Genomic DNA, 12,352 nt, shown 5'->3' on the forward strand with positions numbered 1-12,352 from the left:
GTGTATAAACTGAGCAATTTTTTGTTTTTTAATTACTTTTTATTGGAGTATAGTTGCTTTACAATGTTGTGTTAGTTTCTGCTCTACAGCAAAGTGAGTCAGTTACACGTATACATATATCCCCTCTTTTTTAGATTTCCTTCCCATTTAGGTCACCACAGAGCACTGAGCAGAGTTCCCTGTGCTACACAGTAGGTTCTCCTTAGTTTTCTATTTTATTTTCTGAGCACTTTATCTAACAGCTTGCGCTTGATTTCAACGCAAGGTCCTGCATAGACAGTTTAGTAGCTGAGGGCCAACTGAAGACCTGCTTCTGTTCTCAGTGGTCGGCATGCCCTGGGCTCATGACATGACGTAGGTAACGGTGCTCTGAGTTGAACGGGCTTAAAGTCCTGCTTTCTGAAGACTACTTATTCTGCGTTTCTCAGCATGCAGGTGCAAAATTTCCATCTGAGCTCTAGTCATAGGATATGATTTTATACCTTGCTCTGGTTTCAAACCAATCAAAAACTCTATTCATTCCCCCCAGGTACCCATTTGGCCCAGTTGTGAAGGAGAGCTGAGAACCATTTCAAACATAGCCCCTGACTTGAAAAAAATCTACAAGCCAGGTTGGGGGGAAAAGACTTTTTTTTTTTTTTTGCATCTTGCACCATTTTAATTACATCATAAAATATTTGTTATTTGACCTATTAATTAAGGAAAATCTTAACCTTTGGAGAAATATACAAATTTCCATCCAAGAGAAAAAGACTCTTAAATAAAGCACAGAGCAATAGAATTGCTATACTTCTGTATGTATTGCATTGATATTAATAGTAATTGCTTAAGGTTATTGAGCAGTTTTTATGGACTCTGTGCTAAGTGCTTTATGTACTGTATCCCATTTCACCCTCATACCAACTCTTTGAGAGAGGTTTTATTACTATCCCCATTTTTTAGGTGAGCAACTGAGACTTGTAGGAACAATTCCACCTGAATTCTTTCCACTGATAAACACAAAGCAAAGACCACAATCTAAGCTTCTTTGACTCCTCTGCCCATACCCTCAGCTACTGGGAGATGGAGACCAGCAGGGCCAAGGCAGAAGGTGCTGGGGTCCTCAATAAACAAAACCAGAAGAGATTTTATGTCCAAGCCTCAAAATCAAAACCCATTGTTGGGCTGGGAGAGGCAAGGGCAGGGTCAGGCCCATGTGAACGGAGGCCCAGTTCTGAGTCGTTTGCTTAGAGGGACTTAACTCCTGAGGAAGCAGTACTGAGCCTGTCAGAGGAGTTAATTGGCCCCTGAATGTGTGGATAGTAAGGAGAGAGAGTCCAGGAGCAGGCAGGGTCTGACACACTTAGCCATCTTCTCGGGATCCTTGGACTGTGGAAGCCACAGGCCAGTGCGACCCTGGTATTATCAGCACAAGAACCTATTGACTGAATATTCTCTCAATGAAATAGAGAGTTGTTGTAATCCTACATGGCGACCATTTGAGGTCAGGACTCTGTCTCTCTCAGTTGTGCAGCGGGTATAAAATGTATTCCACACACACACACACACAAATGAAATGGAGGCTTTTCCTATGTGGTGTGAGCTCCTTTTTATAACTGAAGGTTTCTTAGAACAGGAGATAGGCTTTTCAAGGCCCCATGAAAGCGAACCATCTTTGTAAACTGCTCTGTAGGAAATTACACTGGGAATCATAGGTCTGCGAGCCACTTCCTTCTTTCTTTATCACCACTGGCCTGAGTACATCCCAAACTTGCCTTGCTGTGTCTTATACTGCATTAGAGGCATTCAAATAGCTAAAAGATTAAATGCTTTCTTATGTTGTCATCTCTCATATCACTAAACTTTCTTTCCAAAAGAAAAGCTATAGCTGGCTTTGCAAAGTAACATTTCCATCACTCTGAGGTTTTCCCTTATGACATAATGCAATATCAGCCAGATCATTTAGACTAATGCATTTAATCCACTAATCCAAGTGATTCTCCTCTGAGCATGTTCAGGGTTTGGGGAGATACTGGTTCATTGCAAGGGATTATGCTTTATGTCTTGTGCTTGCTTGTAGACTGTGCTTCGGAGATACCAAGACAGGTGCGGTCTGTAGGGTAAGCTTTCATGAATGCTAGAAATATCTGCTGGGAGCTAGAGTCAGAAGTGCTTATCTGCAGGTGGGACTGACCTTGGGAACCCTTTCACCAGACACAGCCAGATTTACTGCTACATTCTGGAAATACAAGAGGAGAAATAGACAGTCCCAGCCTAGGAGTCAAGGGACACGCAGGCCATTCCTAGCCTACTGATTCAGTATTTGACTGGGAACAAGTGGCTTAGCTGTACTCAGATTCCTCAACCCTAAAGTCAGATGAAAACAGTAATTAACATATTTTTGTGCCTTAGCCATCACGTCTAATAAGTTAGTCTCTTTCTGACCTAGAGAAGTGAAGTGACTTGTCCAAGGCCAAAAGCTCCTTAATGCCCAGGCTGGGAGGGTTTCTCAGCATTCCTGTCTTGTAGCTCAGTGCTCTGTTTACTGGACTGCCACTACGGCACTGCTGCCAGCCCTGGTTGGAGGACAAGTTTTGAAGCAGTTTAAGTTTGCTTTTGCTGAGTATTTGACTCAGCATTTTACGAGGTTGTAGACCAACGTTTCTTTTTAAGGCAAATGTTAAAAATATATAAATAAGCTGCTTCAGGCTTGCAAGTAAGCTTTGTAAACTTGAATTTCATCCTTGTTTAGAAGCTGACTCAGGCTGGATTTTATTTAAACTCCAATTCTAGCTCCGAAGAAAAATGGCTCCCAAATATTAGCCTCTCAACAATGGTGCTTCACACTTGCCAAAAGGTCTTGGGATTTCAAAGCTCCATTCAGCTCTGAAGCAGAAAACAGTGCCCCAGATATACGAAAGCTCACGTTCAATTCTCAAAGACCATTTGTCTATTTGTAAGCCTAAGTTGTCTAGGATAGGTTTAAGTGTGTAGCCATCAGTGTATATGTATTTCCACCAAATAGGTGTAGGAATCTCTCTTTAGTATCTTTAAGACCAGGTACACTTTTCTCTCTGCTGACATAGCATCTGGCAGGCATCATTTTCACAAGACTCTATTATTGTCTACACTGACAATCGGGAAATTCACTCCTTCTCTTGGTAATCTCTACAAGCCGGCAGGCAACTCTTTGGCCACTTTGGTGTCTACACTGGCTGCTTTGCCCTTTACCCTGATGTTCTACAGAATCCAATCAATAGCACTCTCAACATGCTTATTCCTTCAGTCTTTGAACCAACACTTAGTCATCTCTTGAATAATTAGGCTGATAAGCACATGCCATTGATACTGACCCATTGGCTACATGCTTCAATTTTTCCACTTTTTTCTCTGTAATGAATATTGCTGTTTGTATCTATTCCCCACTTCTTCCTCCATGACAGTCTTAATTGTCCCCAGCTATGCACCCCTGTGTCATGCAACTAAGTACCTTCCAGGAAGCTAACCCATTGCCTCACCCCTGCCATCCCGGTTTCAAGAATGGGACTGATGAATATATTCAAACTCGCCAGTTGCTGTGACCGATTCAGAAATAGCCATGGGCATAAAGCACAAACATTACAGGCCAGTGGACAGCTCAGGAATCAAGAATTAAACACCTGCACAACTGTTAACAACATCTGTGTTGATCAATATTAACGTCCTATTTCTCGGGAGGGGCTTTTGCTCCTGACTTGAAAGATCCCAAGAAGAGGCCCCGTACATATTGTTCTTAGCCTGTCAATGAGCTTTCGAAATTCAAATAATTTTGATCCTTGGATAACTCACTTTGCCCAAATAGGTTTATATCTCTTATCTGTGTAGTGAAGAGGCTGAAGAGCTAGACTATTTGGTTATATATGGTGTGAGGTCAGCAGGAGACACTGCACTAGAGATTCTGATATACTTCAAAGGGTAGGGGTTCCTATACTTTAAAATTGCTAGACTATTTCCAGGATATTGGGTCCATTAAATTGGAAAAAAAATTTATTTAATTATAGAATATTTAAAAATAAAAATAACATAAAGGAGAAAGAGAGACAGAAATTAATACCCGTAGATAGAGGCCATTCCAAACAGAAATAGTGATGTTGTTTAGCAAAATTATCAGAGAAGAGCAAGATATTTTTGTGTATTTGTTTTGTTTTGTTGCATGTTTGGTGGAATAACATTTAAATGTTAAATATATAGAAGAGGGCTTCCCTGGTGGCGCACTGGCTGACAGTCCGCCTGCCGATGCAGGAGACACGGGTTCGTGCCCCGGTCCGGGAGGATCCCACATGCCGCGGAGCGGCTAGGCCCGTGAGCCATGGCTGCTGAGCCTGCGCGTCCGGAGCCTGTGCTCCGCAATGGGAGAGGCCACAACAGTGAGAGGCCCGCGTACCGCAAAAAAAAAAAAATATATATATATATAAGAAATTCCATTTAATAATATTAACTGGGTTTTCCCCTCACAGTATTTCCCTAATCCCTCTGGTCCTCCACCCCTTCTGATAGTTATGTTTATCTGTAAGACTTTCTACCTCAGGGAAGGAACGTGACAGCAAAAGGCAGAGTGTTCTTTCTGCCTCTTTTTGGCTTTTGAGTTTCAAAACATTCAGGCTCTCAGTGAATGGAAAGGACTCACGGCGTGGATAAAATATTTTGAGGATGACATCATGATTCAGAGCAAATATTCCTCATCCCTTATTTCCCACCCCACCCTGGGCCTCAGACTAACCATAAACAAAATCCTCAGGCTGAAAGGGGAAATGAACGTCAGAGATAAGCTATGAGAAAGAGATCGGTGGTTTTCAAACATGGTTCCAAAATCCTTTGACACTTCTGCCACTGAGAGGTAGGGGTCTATGTCCCCTCGCCTTGAATCTGTATGGCCTTCTGATTTCTTTAACCCAAAGAGTATGGCAGGAGTGACTTGTGTGACTTCTAAGGTTGGGCCATAAAAGGTAATGCAGCTTCTACCTTATTTTCTAGAACAGTGGCTCTTGGTGCCAAGAACTGCCATGTAAGAATTCTGACCACCCTAGGCAGCCATGCTGTGAGGAAGCCAAGCCACACAGATGGTAGAAGCTCCAGTCGGCGGTCCTCACCTTTACGTCTTCCCAGCCCAGGCTCCAGACGTGAGTGAATGAGTCTTCAGATAATTCCTGCGCACAGCCATTGAATCTCTCCAGCTGAGCACTAGACAACATGGAGTAGAACCAGCATATCTGCCGTGCCCTGTCTGAATTCTTGACGCACCAAAATCTATGAGATAATAAATGGTTGTTGAAGCTGCAAAATTTTAAGCTAATTTATTAGGAAGCAATAGTAATTGCAACAGAGGAGATTGTTTACCTGTCTCTGAGCACCTCCCCGTGGAAGATAAACCTCTCAGATTGGTCTGAAGAATCTGTCTTTTCTTGTGATGTGACTCTGGTACTTGGGTAATTACTCTGTAGATACAAGTCATCTTCACAACCATTTTGGTCTCTTTTTTAGAGGGATATCAAGAATAAAGCCATAAAATAAGGAAGGAATCATCCTCAGTTTCAGTGTCTTGATCTAGTGGTGGGTGGGATTAAGGCACACAGTAATTTTATACAAACTCTAAGGCTTTTTGCTAACTTAAACATAGCAAGTCAAAATTCACACGTCATACAAAACTTTAACTCTGTAATGTTTCCTTCCTTTTCAATCATGTATAAATAATGCTGCAGTTTGACTCTATGCACTTTTATGGTATTTAAGGTGGGTGGATTTTATTTTATTTTTTTTCTGAAGTATAGTTGATTTACAATGTTGTGCTAACTTCTGCTGTATAGCAAAGTGACTGTTATACATATATATACATTCTTTTTTTATATTATTTTCCATTATGGTTTAACCCAGGAGATTGGATGTTTGCTGCTCTATACAGTGGAACTTGTTTCTCCATTCTAAATGTAATAGTTTGCATCTACTAACCCCAATCTCCCAACCCATCCCTCTCCATCCTCCCCTCCCCCTTGGCAGCCACAAGTCTGTTCTTTATGTCTGTGAGTCTGTTTCTGTTTTTTAGATAGGTTCATTTGTACCATATTTTAGATTCCACATATAAGTGATATCATATGGTGTTTGTCTTTCTCTTTCTGACTTACTTCACTTAGTATGATAATCTCAAGTTGCATCCATGTTGCTGCAAATGGTATTATTTCATTCTTTTTTATGGCTGAGTAGTATTCCGCTGCATATATGTACCACATCTTCTTTATCCATTCATCTGTCAATGGACATTTAGGCTTTTTCCATGTCTTGGCTATTGTAAACAGGGCTGGTATGAACATTGGGGTGCATGTGTCTTTTTGAGTTATAGTTTTGTCTGGATATATGCCCAGGATTGGGATTGCTGGATCATATGGCAGTTCTATTTTTAGTTTTCTGAGGAACCTCCATACTGTTTTCCTTAGTGGCTGCACCAACTTGCATTCTAATGTGGGTTGATTATACAATGTTATACTCACCTCCAAATGTGCACCTTTCCTACTTCCTCTTCTATAAATCCAGTGATGCTGTAACTTCCTTTCAGAGGGATCATTATATTTCACAGCATTTTAAGGGCCATTATAATGGTTTTCTTCAAATAAAATACCTGTAAGTAAGCAAAAAAAGAAAGAAAGAAATCTAGAAGATGTGTTCATATCTAGGAAGATAAAAGTCCTCAGTGAAGATACACTGTGATATGTCCAGGCACAAAGGGCCAGAGATAGGCTCCCAGAGTTGCCTTGTTCTCTTTGGCACAAGTGCCCTGCAGGGACCCTATATATCCCCAAATAGCATGGAAGTAAGCGCTAGAACTTCTAGACCTTTCAGAGCCTGTGGAAGTGCCCCAGAGGGGGCATGGATACCTTGGTACTAGGTCAGCCCTGCAAAGCTATACACGACTCTGAAGTAAAGAGGTAGCCCTAAAATCACTGACCAATTTTTTGTCATCCTTGTAGAATAGGGGTGTAAGACAGAAATTATGCTGAATTATAGAAAATTAAGAAAACCACACACTCAGGTGTGTGTGCTGAAATTCATTGTCACTCCTTGTGCCAGCAGGCAAAACCTATTGTTCCACGAAAAGGCTAATTCAGGTTAATCTTCCATTGTCATCAATTGTTTGATCATCAATATTATGAGTTCTCTGATTAAGTATAATCAATGACCCAGAGTTGTCAGCTTAAATTCCTAACTCCTTGGCATAAACTTCTGTCATACTTGGTCCTACTTACATGAACAACCCGTCTCATAATTCTCTTTACTAAAAATCCTGGTCTCATTAAACTCCTCTTTAGTCCAGGCCATACTCCTTCTAAATTCCATGCTTTTCCTGTGTTATTATTTCCCCTTTCTAGAATGTTCTCCTCCTTTCTCACAACTGTATCATGTGCTTCTGGTGCTCCTAACAAAATCCTACTCATCTATCAAGACCCAGCGCCAAAATTACTTCATTTGTGAAAGTTTTGCCCAGGCCAGGCAGCATTAGCTATTCCCTATTTATTGCCTCTATAGCATTGTTTTCAAGCTTCAGTTTTAACACTTCCCGTATTTGTAATTATTTATTGATATGCCTCTCCCTTAGAATTCTGAGCTCTTCAGAGCAATAGAGTGTAGTGCAGTGGTTGTTAAGATACTAGCTTCCAATGAATCATGCCTCTCCATTTCCATGATCTCATTCAGTTCTCCCACCTTGACTCTAAGCTTGGCTCTATGATTTGTTTGGGGTAATAGGACACTGGAAAATGTTATGCATGCAGAGGCTTTAAAAAGGCTCATGAAGTGGATCTTGTCTTTCCTCTTGAAGGAGGCCAAGCTAGTATGCTAGAAACACAGCTCAGCAAACAGCCAACACCAACTGCCAGACTTGTAAGGGAGGCCATTTTGTATTGGTCAGCCTCCACCTGCATTCCAAACTGACTGTCAACCCATGAATGAACCTCACCAGTGTCTGAGGAGAAGAGAAGAGCCATCCCAGCTGAGCCCTGTCCAAATCGCCAACACACAGAATGGTGTCTGTCCTAAGCCACTAATTTGGGAGATTATTTGTTATATAGCAAAACTGATACAGTTGACTAACTACTCTAACAAGCAGTTAATGCATCTTAGTGACTTAATACAATAAAATTTATTTCTTGTTTGAGTCATAGCCCAATGTAGGTTGATGATGATGGGAAGAACCTCTGTTCTACGCAGCCACTCAGGAACCCAGGCCCCTGTCTTCTTGTGATTCCCCTCTCTCTGCTAGGTCCTTCGAGTCCTCTGTATTTATATAGCTGACGCAACAGGGAGAGATGAGGGAATCACACAAGGGATATATTTATGGGGCAGATCTGAAAGGAACACATAACACTTTTACTTTCATTCTGTTGGACAGAATATGGTAATGGAGACTGGAAAATTAAGTCTAGTTGTGAGCCCTGATAAAAAGGAGAACAAAAATAATAGTCAGGATTTAATGGTCACTGTCCCAGGCAGAAATGCTTTGTTCCACTTTGTGTATTGCTCAGAGCCAGCACGATACCTGGCTTATAATAAATACTTCATAAATACTTATGGAAAGGAATGAATGAATGAAATAGGCAGTGATGCTGTAGTGCCTCTTTTAGGTGAAGATCTGAGAATTACATGTGAAAGGAACATTTGTCTCACCCAGGATCATTGTCTCCTAAATCTTTGAATTCATATCTAATTTTATGAGAGAGCACTCACCAATTGAAAAACCGAGGATGAATGGATGTTGATGTTTCACTGTGGCTGGTTTCCTAATACTGCGATGATGACATAATAGTTTTGCTTATCCTGAAATTTGTAAGAATATCAAATTTAAAAGAACAAATTGAAAATATACTTAAAGTTAAGTCTCTGATTTCCCCAAGGACTTATGTGTGTGTGTGCATGCGTGTGTGTCATTAGTATACTATTCAATCAAGTTACCAGTAACCTAAGCACTTTTACGTGAAATATGTTACAAACAATATAGTTAAGAAACTTACACAATATAATTTTCACTGCAATGTATGATACCATATAAGCATACGGAATTAAAAAGCCAAAGAGATCTGGGTCCTAGTCTTCATTCTGTTATTAATCATTTAAATTTTCCTGGTTTTAGTTCCTTGAGTCCCTACCAGCTATAAAATTCTAGAATTCTTTATTTCTCTATCATAACACATATGTTAGAGGCATCCTTCATTTTTCTCTTCCCACTAGTCAAATCAAATAAATATAGATCAAGCTTCTTCAATAAAACAAATAAAAGAATAGTTCCTTTTTTGTTTTATTTTACCTGAGAAATGGGAATGTGAGTAAATAGACTATAAGGTGTAAGCTCTGAACTCCAAGCGTTCAGGTAGAGAAGATTAAATGAGCTCCAGGCCGCATTTTTTTTTTTTTGCAGTACGCGGGCCTCTCACTGTTGTGGCCTCTCCCGTTGCGGAGCACAGGCTCTGGACACGCAGGTTCAGTGGCCATGGCTCCCAGGCCCAGCCGCTCCACGGCATGTGGGATCTTCCCGGACCGGGGCACGAACCCGTGTCCCCTGCATCGGCAGGCGGACTCTCAACCACTGCGCCACCAGGGAAGCCTCCAGGCCGCATTTAAGAGATAATAAGGGCAGTTATTCCGCCATGGGGTAGGACAGGAGGGGATGATTGGCAGCCTTCCTTTATTCTTAATATCATATTCAGTGTTTACCAATTACGACTCATTAATGTGTTCTAAGGCTTGGTCTTTCCAAGCACTCTATTTTAAAATATACACCCTCAGAGGGTTTGAGTTCATCATTACCACCTCGGCCTGAGTATTCTTAGATGATCAAGTCTACCAGCAGGGTCTTTAGAGAAAGTGATAGCAAGCAGGAAGGTTTTAGTTTGGAAGAGTGATGGCAGTCTGCTTTGCAAGTCAGGGTCCTAACGGGCCACCTGAGAGCAGGAGAAAGATCCTGGACACCAAAACGATGGTGCCGGGAACCTCATGATCCTGTCTATGCCATCCTGCAGAGAAACTTAAACAGTAAGGACACTGCGGCAAGTAGAAAGACCCCACAGATTCCAGGCAAGCTAACTGGGCAAGTGGAAGGCAGAAAACAGAGGCAGTGCTCACGGTCGGGAATAAGGCGTCGTGGAACAGAGACCAGAAACGAAGTCAAGAGTGAGTGGGGTTGGTTAGATTTATTCACTGACACACTCGTCCATCAATGCAGATCCTAGACGTTTCTTCTTCAACATTACCCTTAAACCATTTTAGGGTACACTCGCTCAGTTTAATTTTCAACCTGATCAATTCAGTGGAGGGAAAGTTACCTAGTTAATTCAGGGAAAAGAATAATTTACAGCATGAATATGTTGTTTGTATGAAGTTTTTACCTTTGACTGGCTACACTGATGTTGTTAAAGACAGTGATAATCCATCCCTAGAAACACTTGACATTAGGAACTCTTTGGACTCATGTCACTCTGAAAGTAGGGTCCTTCCCTCCTTTCCTCATTACACAATTTCTTTTCAAAAGAATGCTGCAGAACAGATTAACAGTGCATTGTTCTTCTGTAATTCTCTGGTTACTGTAACAGAGTCAGGGTAAATTTGAAGGAAAGAAATGCAAACCAGCTTGAGGAAGCACTGCCCAATTTGATCAAAACGAAATGCAACCATCGTGGGTTAGAGTTTGGTGGTCCAAAACATTGGAATGTTTCAAAGACATCTCAAATCCGATGCCAGTGTTGTTTTATTTGGTTTGGGGTTTGCTAACCCTTTATGTTAAACAGGAGTTTGGAAAAATGACATAAAAGTCTCACTGTCTATTTTCATGGATACCTACATACTAAGTAGCCAGCGTTACTGATAAAGGAAAATATCAAATACACTGAACAAAGTCTCCACTCACCTACCTCGTGAACTTAGAGGAAGCTGAGGATGAATCAGATCTGATCTTTATTTAGCATCCTACCTCACAGTAGTCCTTTTCTCTGAGCAACTAGATTCTGAGCCTTGGAACTGCACATAAAATGATATTCACCTGGATCTCCCTGCAGTGACCCATGTAATACCCTTGGTTGAATAACACCATCCAGATCTTCTTAAGAAAGATACAGGAACTATCTGCTGTCTTTGAACCCCGGAGAAATATTACACTCTAAGTTAGGTTTGGAGGAGGGGAAGTTAAGTTCAGAGTCCAGAGCAGCAAATGATACCTTTGTGATGCACTAAAACATATTCTTCTAGCATACTATTTTTTAAAGTTTTATTTTGTTTGTTTAGCCCAGATAGCAAAATACGGTATTGTCAGTCAAGACAGACTTCAAACTGCCTGGGCCCGTTAGAAACGTTTCATTAATAACATGTGTTTACCATTGAGCGGAGTAGAGTTTGTGTGCTAAGATTTTGTTTGTCAGTCATTCATTGGAACCCCACTGTTAATAGCATACAATGGTTTGTGGTTATGCCACAATTTAACCCAAGTTTAAAAATACAAACCAGAGCCCTGGTGGTCTAGAAGGAACAGGGAGTGAGGGAAGGTATTGGCTCAACCTGCTCTGTGGGCTGGTGGCTTGGAGTGCTTTACAAACTAATCAAATTTATTGACTATGATCCCCAGGACAAAAAAAATCACATGCTGGTGTGTGCATCCTGGTTTGACGGCAGTTTGGTGAGGTTCTGAATGTCTGAAGGGGGAAACAAGGCAACCCTTTGGCATCCCCTTCCCCAAAGACAAATGAGAAACAGATATCACTGAATATGAGAGAGCTTTTTTTTTCAGCAGTCTAACAAGAAAAAGAGATTTTCCTCTATAGTTTTAATTCGACTGTATGTTAAGGATAAGTCAACAAAATTAATATTGTCCTAGGTTGAAGAGTCAATGAAATTTCTATTAATTCAGTAGTTGGAGCAGGAAGTATTCTAAACGCAGCACAGGAAAAATAATTGATTTTGCGTGTGATATCCGTTTACCTATGTAGGGCTGGCTGCAGGTTCGTGGGATTAAACAGTGCTCATTCTATATGCACTTCCAGCAGATATATACCCTGAGGGGGAAAGTTTTACATTTTGCACAGATCTATGTGTAAAATGTTCATTTAAAATACAACCAAACATAGCTATCTATAGTAATGGATAGAAAATACCCTTTGTTTAACGTGCCACCTCAGTGATGCAGAAAGATACTAAACTATAAATTTAGTATACTAAATTTATAAATTTGCTATATGACGTGTTTATGAAATCTCATAGTCATGGAAATAACACCATGATCCTAAACATTTGTGAAATCTTATATCACATGTGCTTAAAACCAATTTTCCAGTTGCTTACGATGTATCCTTTTAAAAATATTTGC

Source organism: Globicephala melas, chromosome 5 (assembly GCF_963455315.2).
Source record: "Globicephala melas chromosome 5, mGloMel1.2, whole genome shotgun sequence".
Lineage (NCBI taxonomy): Eukaryota > Metazoa > Chordata > Mammalia > Artiodactyla > Delphinidae > Globicephala > Globicephala melas.